At 40.4% G+C, this 18,065-nt stretch overlaps 1 protein-coding gene across 2 annotated transcripts in view; it reads left to right on the forward strand.

Moving 5' to 3' along the window:
• kdm6ba (lysine (K)-specific demethylase 6B, a) overlaps positions 1-18,065 on the forward strand; it is a 110,967-nt gene that overhangs the window by 48,619 nt on the left and 44,283 nt on the right. Inside the window, exon 1 of one of the 2 annotated variants that reach the window (XM_041985108.1) lies at positions 13,865-14,177. The exons of the other annotated variant lie outside the window; for it this stretch is intronic. The gene's annotated coding sequence lies outside the window, so the exon portion shown is untranslated. Of the gene's footprint in view, positions 1-13,864; positions 14,178-18,065 lie in introns of those variants that run through there. 2 annotated transcript variants of the gene reach the window in all.

Raw genomic sequence — 18,065 nt, forward strand, 5'->3', positions numbered from 1 at the left:
GATTGAGGAGAGGAGAGAGAGACATGGGCAGGGAGGTAGAGGACAAAGAGAGCAGATAAAGAGGAAGAGGAGGAGCATATGAAGAGTGACAGCCAACTCTTCCACCTCTCCTCCCGTCTTCTGCTGCTCTCCTTTGTGAACAGATGGGTGGAGGTATCAGATTGTAATGAAAGCCAAAACAGGAGAAAAAACAGGGCAGACTTACGTACACACCAACAGTCACACATGGCTACACACACACTTTCACTCCACCAGATGGATGCAATACTTTGCTTCCATTGTTATCCCCTATCTCCTCATTTCCTCCTGCAATCATATTTACATGTGTGTGTGGTTTGTGCTAATAGATGAGCCAGGTCAATGATGGCATTCTGCACATAAAAATGTAAAAATTCAGATCTGAGTCTGGTGATGTTTGCCTTTCCTGGACAGACGCACAGAGAGGGAGGGAGGGAGGGAAGAAAGAAAGAAAGGAGAGAAAGGCTCCAGGCACATGATAAATCCGATGAATGGAGAGAAGAAAGAGATAAGACGGGATGAAGAAAAGGAGGATGTGAGGGATAAAAAAAAAGGCATCAAACCTGTGAACCCTGTGGGGTTTTGCTCACAGAGGAATACGGGCAAATGGAGGCATGGTGGTGAATTTAAATGTCTCAGTGTCAGTGAGTTTACCGGCACTATGAGCTGAAATCATTTTATATCACAAGACACACACCTGTTCGTGCTTGGAACTGATGAAATTTGTGTCGTGGTGTTACATCTCTAAAGCTTCACCCGGGACTTTCCTGCTTTGTCAATGTTTAAATGAAATCGATGACGCAATAGTTCGACATGAAACAACTTAGCCGCCCTCATGTACTGTAGGGTGGATTCATTAAACTGCACATAGCAGACATGTTTATACCAAAGTGTGTCACTGCAACTGTGGCAGCAGATAACAGACACCAGAAGTACTGCTGCACAAAAGATGTTGCTAAGGAGAGAGAAAAATCTGTTTTAAAAATGACTCACAGATTATCTAGAGCTAACTATATTCTAGGTGATGCTTTTTGAACTTATTTAGTCAATCTGGCTGTTTTCTCACATGAAAGCTGGACAATTTCTTCTGACAATACTGAGAGTTTTTCTGTAGTTGCTGTTCACACATACACACTTGTAGTGGGAGATGTGATGTGGAGGCTGGAAATACTGTGGGGCAGTGGGTTCTGGTATAGCACAAAAGAGGCAGGGGAGGTTTTAAAATGTTCACTGTGGGTATCAAAGTTTTGCTACCTGTCTGTGACAGTTGTGTTTGCAGATATCGATACCACATACACTGTTAATCGCTCCTGCATTATTTATTAGTGTGCATAAAAGGAGATACAGGTCAACAAAAGGGTAATGAATGAGTAACTCTTATGAACACGCATTCTTCCTCGCTGTAAATGCTTTAGAAGATTTACTGCTGTTTTCACACATGTTCCCACTTGACTTTCTTGAGTTCTTACTAGGTTAGCTGGCTGGATATTAACTCCATCATTTCAGAAAGAATATGGCAGACATTTGCACTCTCGTATCCAGGTCCCCCAGAACAGTAAATTTTCAGGGATTATAGGAAATAAAACTTACTGCAGAATGCTTCATTCATCATAGCATTTCTACTCATAAGGTAAAGCATGAGCATCACATTTAGCAGAGCAGCAGGGACAAGTGGTTTATCTGTGCATTCAGATGAAGTTTTTCTGTGTTTTCATGTCTTAACAGACAGTAGTTACACCTGCCAAATAGGAAATAGACATTAAGCTTAAAGCTGCACCTTGGGTTGTACATGTGAACATATATCACGCATGAGGCCGGTTTCACATGGTAACTGCTTCACTACAGAATCGTATTTAGACCACCAATCTTTCTGCTGAAGCACTATGGTGCAGCCACTACCAGATCCATCTGTGTACACAGTGACTCTCCTTAACAGAGATTTGTCAACATCATAGTTTACTCATTAGGTAAAAAACAGGAATGTTTCCCAGTTCTAAATTGGTACATGCAATCATCATCCTCATATCATATATATATATATGGACATATTCCATTCACATGGAAACTAGTGAAAGGTGTATTGTTGCTGACCTGAGGTCAGTATGATAGTAATCAAAGGTTTTAATCATGTATTTTGAACAGCTCCACTGATGCTTATCTCTATTAAAAATGGACACAGTACTAAAAATCTGCCTTGCACGCAGCTGCAACATGCTTTAAGTCGCAGCAGATATCCACATCATGCAGGCTGCGTGGATGCTCTAATCTGTTAACATGGGTGCCAAAATGATATTCATGACACACGCCCCACAGCTGGCCCGCAGTCTCCTAACACACAATGCCAGTTTGTAACTGTACTGATAAAACTACAGGAACATTATCCCCTCTGATGGTTGACTCAGAGCTGTAGTGTAAGCTCTTTCGGTATGGATACAGTGTCAGTGACACTTTAACCTCTAGAAAATAGTAATGTTGAACAGCTGATGAGTATTAGGTTTTCTTTGATATGAAGTGCTGTCATAGTCTTCCCTGATCACTCTGCAGTACCCAGTAGTGCACAAATATTACTCTGAAAAGCAGTAGTTCTACATTTTAGTTTATACTGTACACTTCTTTGCTGCCTTGCCATGGTTCAGACTGATGAATTATATCTCCTCACACATGTCTGGTCAATATAAAGCTGCTTTTACTGTAACTTAGCTTGACATAAAGACTAAAAACAGACATCCTGACATCTTGTCATCAGAGTTTGAAAAGCAACCAGCAGCGTTGTTCAGGAAGCTACTGTTAATGACTGAGATAATGTGTGTCACATTACCCTGTAATGCCACAGCTTGTCAGTTTCACTTTTCTCCGTTAAGCAAAGAGGCTAAATTTCCTGTAACACTAGTCACACATCTATGGAGACATTTACATGTATCTTTACACAGGCAGTAACTTCTATATGGACATATGGACTAAATTTATCACAAATAAAAACTACTTCAGCTTGGCTTGTAGGGTGTTTAAACTGACTAATTAGAATATTGCTAAGCAGAATATGACTGGGTGAACCTCTCTTTAGTAAGACTGGCTGTGAGGAATCAACACCAGAAGAGAGGGAGAGGTAGAAATTTGAGTGATATAAAAAGGGAGGTTGGTGTCAGCAGAGTTAGAGCCTAAACCAGTGTTAATTGAACACAGCTGTACCTCGTTAAACATTAATTGGCAATTAATCAGCTCACCCGCACCCCTCAGTTGAATATATCTTTAATAGAAGTGAGAGAAGGGGAATAAAGTGAATTATTCACAGTAACACAAGGGAAGCCTGTTTTAGCAGCCTCTTTCCCTATTCCTGCTTGTTCTCTCCTCCATCTTCTGGCCTATCTTTTCCCTCCACGAGCCTCATTCAGCCCATTAATCTGGTTTTCTGCCTTTATCTTTGCTTCCTTCCTTCCCCTCATCTGTCTGTAGTTCATCCAAAGACTGCAAGAGAAATGAGAGAGAGATGTAACAACAAGGAGGAAGTGCCAGAGGGGAAAAGATGGAGGAGCAGGAAGAGGTTCTGATCCTCCAGCATGAAGGAATTTCAGCAGGAGAACTGGAATCTTAGGGAATTATGTTTGTGTGTGTGTGTGTGTGTGTGTGTGTGTGTGTGCGAGGGGGGGGACTACATCTGTACTCGTTAAATTCTTTGAGAAGAGAGTGCACGTCATTGCCAACATCTGACATCTCCATCACTGCGGCTCATGCGATCCACGTTTCGATGCACTGCCAACAGTCTGACACATTAAAGATCCGTTTGAAGCAGCTATTAACGTTATACAGCATGTTTCACCTCGATTGGGATGCAGTGCAGTTCAGCAGAATTCCCAGGAATGTGATGCAATGATATTACACAAAGGGAGAACAGGCGAGATCCACCCTAAGCTTACGCTCTGATTTTCACATAGCTGGTCGATTATTGCAGGAGATGTGCACAATCTGTTTCCCAGAATCACAGAACCTGTTAGATGTGGCTCCAAGTCTGTAATTCAAACTGTAAAAGTGGCAAGAGAAGGGCTGTTTGAAATATCCACGCACTCACACAATATGTAGTGTTGACTGAGTAGTGTGTATGGGCAGCTGCTCATGTAGTTTAAATGCAGCTTTTTAATTAAGTTCCCATGTCGGATAAACAAATGCCAGCAGGAAACATACAGAGCAAATCTGAACTAATACAGTGAAGTGTGCTTTACTGTAAAACTACCGTCAATTATAATTATATGAGGTTTATTTTTTCCAGAATAGAACTCAGTGAGATCAGATCAGACAAGGTTTGAGATGTTGACCTGATAAACACCTAAAACAAACCAGTTTAACAGGTTTTATTGACTCTGGACACAGTTTCCAAACCTGTCCGCACACTCTTGTTGCTACTGTCGTGTACACAGTACACATGGTGTGTGTACTGTGTGCAGTAAACCCAGTCCGTCCTGCCGTTCCAGTGTGTTGAGCTGCTCTGCCCAGTGCTGCAGGCTCTTGTATAACCACACCGATTACTGCAACAAGGATAAACTGAAACACACTCAAGAGACACATTCTTTTCCTCACACCTCCACTCGATCTGTCACTCTGCCTGTCCTGGCTCACACTTGTTTCTCTCGCCCCACATCTAGGCTATTTCCATCTCACTCGATTTAATGCTCTCTTTAACTTTTTGTTTCTCTCTCTTTTCATTATCTGCGTCTTTTTTCGTTGCTCTCTTTATTCTTGTCATTTTGGCAGCAACCCAAAATTCCCAGCTATTACTCTTTCTCCACTTGTACATCTATCTCTTGTTCACTGCTCCCTTTATCGGTTGCTATCTATCTTCTCTCACTGTCCAAGTCTCTTTGTGTCACCCTTTGTCCCTGTCTGGGATCAAATCTTGCAATTGCTCTTGTGTATTGGCCAGACGCCAAATCAGCCCAGCAATAAATCAATACAGGGAGAGAATTATGTAACATTTCACCATATGAACGGGCCTTCTCCACTCTCTCCATACTTCTTTCTTCCTCCACACCTTACCTCCTGCCACAGACTCACCTTGTTTCACTTCCTTTCCTTCATGTTTAACCTTATTTTAACACACAAACTTCTTGTCCTCTGGCTTAATTTTGCAGTGTGTGTGTTATAAACACAAGCATGCGGGACTGTTCAGTTATCACCTGCTGAAAAAAGTATAAAAATCATCAAACATTATAAAAAAAATGTGATAAAGCAAAAATGGGAACTTGAATACAAGCATCTTTGTCAACTTAGTTAATTGTGCATGCAAACTCATTTGGTCTTTTTACAATAGGTTACAGTACATCCAAAGCCCCATGCAGTGTAGGTGAAATGTTGTAGAACTGTTGACTATTATTGGTGCTCGCTGAGTAGTAAACTAAGCTTGAGAGAAGTTTCAGAGAGGAAATACTTTTCTGGGTTTTGTTAGAAGTTTGTTAGAGGCAAACATACTCCTTACTCCTTTTCCTCACTGGTGGCACTCCCTCAGTTCAGTTTTATACTGTCGGCTAAAATCAGATGAATTCTGTGTATTTGTGTGAGCAGGGAGGAGAGAGAGAGACTCAAAGACTTTTTCACTGTTATTTCTGTAAAGCAATTTGAGTTCTGAAATTGTATGAAAAGTGCTACATAAAGTCTGATTAGCACAAACATTGTTTACTACTTCAAAAGGCAGTGGAAGAGCAATAAATGTGGGATTAATGCTAAGAAAAAACTGCAGCAGTGTGATGCCTCCCTTCCCAATCAGTAGGTGCGTTTCCATTACCCCTAGAGTTGTGCAATAGCTAAATATCGCAATAAAAAAACGGTAATAGAAACACCTACTTTTTGAAAAAAAAAAACTCCCAAATATCGCTAATAAGTTTTTACATACTTATGAGGTGGTTTTTCAGACGTGTCGATATAGAAGTATATCGCAAAAGTGTAACAAAATCACTTTTCTCTCATTTACGCTTCATCTGACGTGACGTAGCAGGTCACAGGGTCACTGGCGCAGTCTGAGTAGAAGCAGGAGGAGACGTAAATCTTTTTACAAATAATTAAAGAAAAAAATATAATTCTCATCATTGATAGCACACAACGGCGAAATGCAAGAGTTTTACAAAGATTTAGAAATCTCTATCCTTTTCAAAGTGGAGTCTTGCAGGACGAGATTTTACGAGAATAACAGCTAATTCGCTAAACACCATTTAATGGAAACACCTGAAAATCGCAATTGCACTTTATCGAAATGTTAGAAATATCGCTTTTCTTTTGCAAAATACTGTAATAGAAGCTAGAGAAGGTTTTTGTGCACCAAACTACAGAAGTGCAGCCCCTATTAGCATGCAGTTTAGTTCTTTTGTGTGGCTGTGTAAGTTAACCAGATACTTTCATGCATCCTGGTGTAATGCAATGTTTTATATGTTCATGTTTTGAAGACCCTTTTCTCATTTCACCCATTACCTCTGAAACTTTGGTGTATCCACACTGGCACTGTTTGGTCAGTTCCAAGCGAACCCTGGTCTACTCTGATGCGGATTAAAGAAGGCACCTCTAGTCTGCTTGAAAACTGGGGATCTTCTTCTTAGTCAATGGTCGTTTCAGGGAATACCTCTTCATAGCAAGCAGCTGTTGTAACTGCGTGGCATAGTTGAGGTGGTTCATCCACTTGCGTAAAGTGCAATGTGTTTGATTCAAACCAAGTCCTCCAGGCTATCCTGATGTAAATGCACCTTTAGGTCCTGTTAACGCAACAGTAGCTATTTTTACATGGAGCACTTTTAATCCGATCGAACGTCCAATCAGAATAAAAATGTGTCATGTAAACATGTCAGCTGATCCGATCGGCCTCAATTGGAAACAATTTTCAATCCGATCAAGAGGGGTGGTTTAAACCTTTTCATGATTGGATCAGCAGGAAAAAATAATCACGTATACACTCATTCCAAATGTTTTGTGGTGTATGTTGATTCTGCGCATGCTTGATCCTCGTGGGGGTTACGTGACGTAATGAGCTTCAGGGAAGATCATCAGACTGATTTCAATCAAATGGATGAAATATCTGTCCATGTAAATGTAGCTAGTGATTCTACGCAAACCCCCAGATTTTTTCCTTTGCATATTTGGAAAAAATAAATAAAAAATGCATTTACACAACAGTGGAATGCAAACTACCTCGGTGCAGATGGAAAACAAAAATAGGACTGGAAACAATGTAGTGTGCGTACCAGGCCTGGGCAATGAAACTTGGCACTAAATCCTCGTCACAGCTGAAGACATAACCGCTTTTATAAAGGTGTATTTGTTATCTAGCACATGTAATATAAGTGTCTTCACTGACGACATAAATGTTGCATGAAAAGCAACCACCATCATTCCCTCGTTTTATATATCCTCTTCCATGCTGTGTGTTGTGTTTTCTGATTGTTGCTATGTTTCTTCTTCTTCGTTTTTTTGCCAGTTGTTGTTATGGTTCTTCTTCTACGTTTTGACGTTTGTCCAGTTCAGAGGACTGGATTGTAGATGAGTTGCGAGACAGCATCTTTATGTGTGTGTTGTTCTGTGATTACATTTTCGGACCACACACAATACGATCAAAACTGATTTTTTTTTATTTTTTTTTTATTATCTTCACGTGTGAGGTCTCGACCAGATAAAAAGATTAAAAAAATTCGTTGTGTGTACCAGGCCTAAGTGTTTGTTCCATATTTGAGGAGCATAAAGATGAACAAATATACTATAAAGGGGAATTTTTTTTTCTTTTAATCAAGTCAGAACACCACAAAAAACACAATCTAAACAATACAACAAAATATATTAATATAAGAAAATATATAAAGTTTAAAATAAATGCATTATTTTTAAAGCTTTGTTAGTTTGTACAGAGTCTTCTTACATACTGTCAGAGCAGGGCTGCCCACTGCAGGGCCTGCTTAAAATGGGTAGGGAGCTGATTTTTTTTTTCTGTGAACCAGCAGACACAAAGTGGCATTGAAGTATCGATACCTGTGCTAATTCTTATCTAACTAGATTCTATATTTTAGAATCGATTAGTATCAGAGAATCTTTTTTGACTAAGTCAAGATGTTTTTTGCTTTCTCACATTTTTCACTCCTCTTCAGACGACATGTAAAGGATGCTTTTAACCCCCACACATTGTAATCTGACTAAGAACTTCCTTCCTGTTGTTGTAGTTTGCAGGAGATGGTTACATAAATCCACTTCTGCATGCATAGCTCTCACCTCATGGATGAAAACCAGGTTCCTGCTGGCACTGGGAAAGGATTTAATCTTGTAATAGCAGGTGTCCTACTTTTAGGAATGAAAAGAAAACTATCATCTACTTGTAAATTTAGGTGTGAAAGGGTTATAGGGAAGACAACAGATCTGATGATTTAACCACTGGGAAAAAAATAAATAAAACTGTACTACCATGTAGTACAGTTTCAGGGGACAAGAGATGCAAAAAATATCAAGGTGTATGTTCAAGGGGAAATTTCACTTAACAGAGGACTGAAATTAATCCAAAATTTCCATTAATGATTATTATCATGAAGACTCCTGCTTTTAGTTTTATGACATTTGCAAAGAGCTTAGAGTTGTGAGCTGACCCATCAAGACTGGACCCAACAAATACACCACTTCCCCCGTTCAGCGGGTGCCTCGGGTCTTAATAGGTGAAAAGAATCTATGCTAATGAATAATACAATAATATAGCTAGTAACTATAATTTGTTTTACTTCTAGAGAGCATGAAAAATTAATAAATACAGTGCATACTGAGGGGGGGGCTGTTTTGCTGTTGACTGAACCACTAAAGCAGTAATTACCAGAGAGACACCAACGATAGGCATGTTAGCTACCGACTGCTTTCACTGCAGGTTTGAAAATTAATTTAAAATACATTTGTTTAGTCTGAGTTCAAGATATTAATGAATTAAACTCTGCAAGTTGTAGTTATGAGCTCTAGTAAATGTATGAATTTCCACTGAGACAGTCCTGATTTTAAAACATGATGTGTTGAATATGTAATTATCAGGACAGGTAGAGCACAACATCTGTATCTCTTAGTTGTGCATCTGTAACAGTGATGCAGCAAAAGATTGAACTGAACCACTGACACATGCTCAGCTGCTGATCTAATGATGGTTTGTTTGTATCTTAGTATTTTGGTCCCTCTCCAGTCTGGTCATGCAGTCTGGGGTCGTCTCCTGGTTCCTTGCTTCTTTATGCAGACAGGGAGACAAAGTCTTCAGGAGTCACAGAGTGCACTAACAGAGCTTATATTTCCTCCAGCCTATACCCTGGTCGGAGTTTGCAGCTTTTTCTTTCTTTTTTTTTCTTTCTTTCCACTCAGTTTGCATGCTGCATTTTCCATACAGTCACCCCCAACCCACCCTGTAACCCTGCTTCCTTCGCCTGGCTTTCCAACCGTACTTTCTCCCTCTACTCTGGAATTCTGTCTTCCAGCACACAGCTGGCTCTAAACAGCTCTAAACAAGATGGTGCGTGTGTGTGTAAATGCTTATGTTGTTTGTATCTGAATGTGAGCTTGAAGAAATATTGCTTGGAGTAGAAAATAAAGCATAAAGTTTGCCGTTTTATCCCATCCTGAACTCAAACATAGCTTCTTTGCCCACTATAGTTTGTGGCAACACATTCATAAACAAACACAGAACTGAAATGAAGCTTAACAAACATTAGTTGTTCAGAAGCAGATTTTTTTAATGTCATTTTGAATAGCTTTGGTTGTCTGGCTTGCACACAGTATTGTTGTAATTCTTGCCTGGAGCCAGATTGTAACAGAGTACTGCTTAGGCATAATTTTTTAACATGTGGTGTCCTGTAATGTGCTACGTAGGTGATATGAAACAATAGTTTAATATGTTAATGTAGTGTTAATATACCTTAACAAAACCATACAACCAAACATATTTCTACTCCCAGGGCTTAAACCTTAGTTTCTTGTATGGACAGTCTCTCCTATAATGCTCCTCTGTCTGTCCAATGGAAAATCATCCTTTGGTTAGATACAGATCAGTAGCTCTTGTGTCAAAAACAGTTTTAAGTGAGGTAGTGAGTGCTTTAAAACATGATGCCAACAGGCTCCAGACGAGGTTTGGGATAAGTTATCATGCCACGCTTGCATTGACATGAGGTAATGTGTCGCACGTGTGAGGTAAACACAACAGTGGATAGTTCTGAAGGTTACGGAAATGCCCTGGAAATACAATGTGGCCTGCACATTGACCTTTTCACCATTTCAGAGTCCAGGTTCTGTGTAATATAATAATATGCAAATATTTTTAAAAAGTAAATAAAAATATATATATATTTTTAAATCCCACAAATACTTAGATCTCAAGCTATGACATACCTGGAGTTGGAGTTTGATGAGACCTGAAAGTTCTAGAGGAAAGACGTGTCTTCAGCTTTGATGGATTCTCCATCAGTGAGGTCTGACTGCCTGACAGCGAATTCCCTTTTCAGAGCAGCTGCCATGGTTTGTACTGTACTTTGGACCTTGAAAGCTTCTTTAGCAAGCAAGAACTTCACTTTTCTAAACCTGGGGCCAGAGCAGCGGAAAGCAGGACTTCCTTTGGAGCCTGTCCATCTGTTACCATGTACGACTGGAGTGTCTTTACTGGTGCTGTCTCAAAATTCGATCCCAGTATGGATTTCTTCAGGCTCTGCATTAGAAGTGGAAGTGCAGAAACTAACATATTGTTGTCCACTCAAACTCTGTTGCCATTTCAAAATATACAAGAGCCTGGCAAAGTTCCTCAATCAGGTCCCACTGTTTTTGTCTTTGAGTCACAGCAGGGTCTGAGAATGTGATAGCTACTATTCCTGCAAGTACATCAGTGCCCATTTGCTCTTACTTTTCCTTTGGTAGATGTCCACACTTCTCAAAATGCTCAACCAGGCATCTTGCTGCAGCCAAACTGATTGCTTGGTGGATTTTAAGAGCACCCTGCACAACCAGGTTTAGGGTGTGGCCTGCATTGCACACTAAGTGCTGTCCATGTTTCTCTGACAGAATTTTCATTGCTGCCACAACATTAGCACCACCGTCATGTGCAACAGCTTTAGTGGATTTGTTCGCACAAAGCTTTCCATAAAATACTGATTCCTAAAAGATTCCTGGAATAAAAATAAAAAAAATTAAATACCCATCAAGTCAGATTTCATAGGGACTGTTTTTTCTTTTAATAGATAAAACTACAGTGTACCAAATAAATACAATTGGAAATTTAAAAAAATAGTGTGTTTAAGTCGACTAGAAAACATGATTTTTGTTCCATGTATAAATATATTTATATAAAAATATTTATATATTTTCATTTTGCTTAAAGGGAGTCTCCACAATAACTTATGGATGTGTTATCCATTTAATACTGCTGTCTTGCATTTTTATTAATTTTGTAAGATGAAGACAAGCTCCGCTTTAAATTCAGTTGTACACATGTAAATTGATAAAGGCTTTCTGTGCCACATTACATCATAATATTAGCGTTACCCTTAACACGCAACACACCACACAGGGAAAAATAAGAAAAAAACACACTGGTTGGCTGTTACCAGAAGCAACCATATGATCTTTAGCCAGACCGAACCAATTAGCATAGCTAATCTTTCTCTTTTTGTCTTTGTTTAAACTCTTGGTACCTCGTCTTGAGCCTGCTGCTTGTGCCTGAAGTGCCTTTTTTTTCTGCTGAGATGCTGTGACACGGAAGTTGTACTGTTGTGGAAAGCTAGCTCGGTTTTACAATCACTACAACTTAATTTAATTTACAATTACACTGTACAGTCTTCGTTTGGTTTGTAATGATCCCACATTGGAATTTGTTTGTTTTTTTTTGTTTGTTTGTTTTTTTTTTGCCATTTTCTGTGGCTGTCTTGTCACTTTTCTCCTTGCTCTGCATCATCAAACAAACATCACTGGTTTACTGGCAAATAATTCGTTTATAAGTTTCAGCCCTTCTCGATTCTCACCATCTCGGTAGTGTGTCAGTGCTGTTTCTAAAATATATTCCATTGATTTTTAATTGTATTTTGCTCATTTAGTTTTCAAGTCTCACACACACCGCTCCCCTCTGCTTACCCAAATATAGTCAGCTTCGGCTTCAAAAAGACCAAAATCTCAGACTGAGGTCTTCACAGTAGAAGTTCTCCAACCAATGAGTGATATGACTTTATAATTTATAGATCACAGGCCTTTTCAGACATGACACAGAAATCATTAATGGCTTCATCAATCTGAAAGTGACAGCATTCAGTCATTCAGACATTAATCACTTTTCTGTGTTTCTCCGGCTTCATTCAGACACGCTCATTAAAGTAAAGGGCAATGGCATTTTCATGACATTTGACATTCACACAAGATCAGAGACTTTTAAGATTAAAGTATATTGCTTAAGTCCTTGCTTCAGAAATTTAAATAGTACTGTTATTTAATAACGTGATCCGATTCCTCTGACTAGCTGAAATGTAAAATGAACTAAACCTTTCTGTGCATGTTTGTCCTGTTGGTCTGACTGCAATAGGTCATACTTGTGCCATTCTCATGTTTATTTGTCTAACCTTGTCAGACTGCTGTCCCAAAATGTAATGGAAAAGTACCAGTTGGTAATTTAATTATCTGATTAATGAAATACGGGTACTTATACGTTTTAGCTGCCAATAATAAGATCTAACTAGACCGTTGGCATGGTTACCTGTCTGTAAGGATTTCTTTCAAGTGTCTTCGAAATGTTGCTGTTTTCCATCTCAGAAATGACTTGGATTAAGAAGAGTGCCGTTATATCAATGTTTACGATGTGGGTAAATAGACAAAAGTTTTGACTTATTAGAATGATGTTTTAATCCTACAAATAAACCAGGAAGTACACATCACTCACAAAGTAGAAACAGCAGAATAGCAATAACCAAATTTAATTATACTGATTTAATCAGAAACCGAAATGAAATGACTAAATCCAATCAAAACGCTAACTTCATGTTGACAGAAGTCAATAAATTCAGAAAAAGAACAACGAAGTCATCCAGTGGTCATGTTGCACCAGGTCTGAATACCAAACCTGGAAGTCATTGTTCCCTCTGCGCCACATGTGAGCCGGTCTTTAAGCCTCATCACCAGCTTCAAACATCTGTCAGGTGTGAAGATGACTGATCTAATACATTAACATTTGCGAGGAAACACATGGAGCAGAGTTTTAACTGAAATTGACTGTATTGATTTTTTTTTTTTTTTTTTTAATCATTGGTGTGCCTGCTGTAGGTGGAAGCCTGTCTCCATCAGGCTCACATCAGACTAATGAAGAAGAGAAATCGAGGTAGAGAGTGAACACAGGAGCTCCTTCTGCTCTCCAATCCCATCTGTTTGACTCCGAGGGAGGGAGGAGAGAAAGAGAGAGGGGTGGCAGACGAATGAGAACGAGGCCAGATCAGGCAGAGGGTGGGATGGAGGGGGTGGAAAGGGGGGAGGTGCTGTTTAGAGAAAGGCAGGGAGTGAAAAAGAATCAGAGGGAGGCAGGCTGGGGGGTTGGGCTTGTGTATGTGAGAGAGGGGGAGAGAGAAAGCAGAAGCAAGCGAATGTGTGTTGTATATGTCTGTGTTTGTGCGCGTGTGCGCTTGCTCTGTTCCTTTCCTTTCTTTGTTTGACTACTGAGTGGGAAAAAAGACAGAATATAGAGAAGCTGAGAGAGTGAGCAAGAGAGACAGGAGAAGAAGAGGAGGATTTAAAACGAGTCACAATTTTTTGTTTTATTTTTTTAGAAGAAGAGAGAGAGGATTTCTATTTTGGTGTGCTTTCCCCCCTTCCGTACTTGCAGGCTGTAAAATAAGAAAAATTTATGTATAACAACAAAAACAAAGGTGCTGCATGCTTTTGACAACAGTGTCATATTCAGCAGCAGTGAGTGTTTCGTGTGCTGCCTCAGTGTGTGCTGAGGAGGTGGGGGGAGGCAGCCCGTGCAGTTTAAAGGGAAAACACAAGGCACACACAAAGCTGGGAGAGCAGGCAGGCAGGCAGCAGGGAAAGGAGAGGAAAGGAAAGGCTGTGGGAATCTGCTGAGCTGGCTGACGCTCTAATCAACAAGCCTCTTTTGGATTTTACCCCATCGAGCCGGCCCCCTGTCTCCCTGTGAGCTCAGCCTGAGCCTGGCCACGGTAAGACAAGCTTCCTATCCTCAAGCCTCTCAGCTGTTTGACCGCTACAGCTCTGCAGACAAAAGCAGAAAGTTGCTCTATGTGTGTGTGTGTGTGTGTACGTATAGATGGAGAGGAGCTAAGCTAAATGCTGGAGCTAAGGCTAAAAGGCGTGAGGAATGCAGCACAAAGGGAGCTTGTGTGCTCCAGCTGGGGCTGTGTGTGTATGTATGTGTGCATGTCTTTGTGGACAGGCTTCAGTGTTTATGTGTTTTTGCCACTCGAAGTTTTACATGTGAAAGATACCAAGAAATGGTCAAGAACAGCACTTTTTTAGCCCTTTTTTGGAAGAGGAATTGTGAATTGTGAATGTTTGTGAAGACATGGAACGTTACTTGTTTATTTTAACACAGTGACTCCTGGTGCTTTACATGAAAGCAAATAAATCTGACTTCAAATTGTTGGGAAACAAATTAGAAAGCAGGTCATTTTAACTTTTTCTTTTCTATGTTTAAGTGGCAGTTTGCACAAAGGGGCTCCTTTTTCTTTATCATGTTATCTTCTCCTTTTTATATCTGCACACATCACTCTTCTTTCTTTATCTCTCCATCATTAAATGAGCAGGTGACTGTACTGAACATGAGTCTTGTGACTTTACTGCCCAAGCATTAAGTGAATGTCTACCAGCTGCACACACACACACACAGATACCGGCTCCCATTAGCCTTTTACACACCACCAGTTAAACACAGAGCACAGTAAAGCAAAGTGAATGCTGTCCTGTCCAGTGTGTTGTGGTCGAAAGGGGCTTTCAGCTTGTTCAGTAGTCTTGTCTGTGGTTAGCACCCGTTTTGTAAATGTGTGTGCGCATTACTGACATATTAAAGAGCTCATAGAAGCCGGCTTTCTGTGTGTGTGCATTTACACGCTCCTCCCTTTGCGAGTGTGTGAGAAACTCAACACTTGTGCCGGCGTCTGCCTGAAGCTAATATCGGTGTCAGTATGTGACTGTGTGTGCATGACTGGGTGTGTAGATGTGTGTCGGTCCCTGTCCTAATTGAGCCCCCCACCTACCCCGTGTTCAAACCAATACAAACATTCCTACAATAAAACCCCACTAGAAAGACATCTCACACATACTACTGTAAACTGATTCCTACAGCACCACCACCCCCCCCCCCCCCCCACCCCACATACACACACACACACGTGAGTACCGGCCCGCACATGCGCACATATACATTTGCACACACAAGGCAAAATCCATGTCGCTACATCATTTGCTGCCCCCACCCTTCCTGTTTCCCCCAGGGAATTTCCTCCTTTCTCCTTTTCATTAGGTCATTACCAGTGGAAGTAGAGCATCTTCTACTCTGAAATCTTACTTTCCTTTTTTGCTACTCTGCCACTTCCTGTCCAGATGTGATTATCCAATAGTGGCGTGCCAGGCACGGTTCAGCCGGGGCCGCCTGCTGTGGACTGGAATACATCATAGCTCTGCACTCTATCTGACAAAGCCTAGCCCATTTAGGAAACACTGTATACAGGACACAGCCAGCACTAATGCTGCGTTAATCTGTTTATGCTGCTCTGCTGCTTCCCATACAAAGCTGAGTATATTAGCAGAGGACATAAAAACAGCATTATATATTAAATCATGGTGTAGCAGAATTGATTGACTGCTCTTTGATAGACCTCTGTTAGGTTTGATTAAGTGAAGTAGTTGCTGTATGGAATGCACTGAAAAGAAAAAAAAGGTGCTGGATTGTGAAAGAAATGGTTATTAAAACCATTTTAATCAGGTGCCACATCAAGTGCCAGATAAAAAAAAATGTATTTGTCTCTTTCATTTCATCTCATGAGTAATGTTTCTGCCTATAGATTTCAAAGTTACACCTAAACTTGCTTGAGGTGTTTTATTTTTGTTTATCAGTGGGTATTAGGGAAAATAACAAAAGAGGAACATTTGTTTAGCCAATATGTCAACTACTTGACTGAAAGGTTAATTTCATGAAGGATGATCTTTTCCTTATCCTAACAGAATAGTTGGTTGCATTAACCTAACCATGTGTTTTTTTTTTTTTGTTTTTTTTTTGCTCAAACCTAACAAAATTATAATGTTAAAAGAATAAGATAAAAGAATAGAGTTAAAAAAATGAAGCCCTAGTGTCCAAAGAAGAAACAGCTCAGGTTTCACACTGGGAGCTGAACTCAAAGTCTGGGACACAGTTACATAGTCACCCAGCTGACCTCCGAGTGCACCGGTGTTTGCTCGTTCATTCATAAAGCTCACACACGTGCACATTGGTGGAGCATTTTCAGGGGATGTTATTGGCAACATGAATTTTGAGACTGTGTGTTTGGCAGCGGATTTGAAAAGCAAAAACCCCAGAACGCTTCTCAAATTGTATTAAATGTAAAGTGAAAATGTGTGCGTTCAGACTGGTTTTAACCTTACCGATCTACTCTGGCTTCCTGAGCTTGTGTTGTAAAATATTACATCATGCATTGACGATTCAAGATGCCACAAAAAGAGAATTACCCCTTTGAGGTTTTTTGTTTTTTAATACTTTGGTATAATAGCATCTCTGATGTGGTCAGACAGATTCCATCACTTCACATGATGGCTGTTTTTGTGTTTTTTCTCTGTAGGTGGTGGTTTTGCATAGTCATTAGTTGGGGGAGGAGCTGATCCTGCCCAGCTGTAGGGGAACATGCACTTCGCCAGTGAATACAAATATGGAGATGTGATGAAGGTTGATTCTGGAGCTCTGTGTTCAGCCATTTCCTGCACTGAAAGCCATTAGGATGCCACCCAAACCCCCCCTCCCTAAAACCTGGTCTAGCAGCCACCATGCTCCTGCGCTCCTTTGCAGATGAGACGGAGGGAGGGTGGTGATTTAATTTGTGTGTGCATGTGTGCTGTGCCTCTCTGCACCTCTCTTAAGTCCCAGGGCAATCCACCCCCCCCAAAAAAAACAGCTGAAGGGGGAGATTGTGCATTCAGTGGAATGGAGGGTGAGATGACGGGGGGTGAGGAGGGTGATTGAGTGTGCTGCTAAGGAGAGAAAAGGAAGGCAGAAAGAAGAGAAGAGGGAGGAGGGTAGGGCTGTCTTGTGTTTAAAAACAGGACGGGAAAGGGGGAGAGGAGCAGACAAGCAGGAGAGGAGGTTCAGGGGTGGAGGTGAGGTGAGGGGAGGACGGCTGGCTGGCTGGCTGGCGCCGTGGCTGGGATGTCTGGAGAGAGGGACTGGAGCTGAGTTAATAACAGCTCCCGTAGATGAATAATCTGAGACCCGTTCATGTAAATAAACATGTTTGTTACACCAAAACAATTACAGACTCATCTTAAAAACGTATGCAGCTCTGATCTCGCTAGTGTCAGGTGAGTGCTCCAGACTTACTTTTAGCATTGGTTGCACTAGTGCACCTAACTTTTTAATTTAGGTGCACCAGCAAAAAAAAAAAAAAAAAAGTGTACTCAAATTTTTACAGTGTCACTCTCAGCAGCTCATTTTAATACATTTTAATTTTAATGATTGTCTTTTGATCATTACACATCAACATTGTTGGATATTTAAATTATCGTGAACAATAATGAGGTCTAGAAAAATATTTCTTTAAAGCATGAATGTTAAGTTAAAAAAAGAAACATAAACTTAGTTGTAGCTTCACTAAAGTAAATAAAACTAAACATTTCAAACTTTGAAATAGGCCATGAGGCAGTGCTGCTCTAGCAAATTTCCCTCCTCTGGATTCACATTTAATCTTTTTCATTATTTTCTACTTGGACTTGAATTCTGTGAGATGCAGCTCCTCTTCGGCTTCACTACATACCATGATTTGGCTGTTAAAACTGCCAGAAACATCCGTGACCTTTAGCACATCACGTTCATTTATTTTGGTCTG

The sequence above is a fragment of the Melanotaenia boesemani genome, chromosome 5, assembly GCF_017639745.1.
Source record: "Melanotaenia boesemani isolate fMelBoe1 chromosome 5, fMelBoe1.pri, whole genome shotgun sequence".
Lineage (NCBI taxonomy): Eukaryota > Metazoa > Chordata > Actinopteri > Atheriniformes > Melanotaeniidae > Melanotaenia > Melanotaenia boesemani.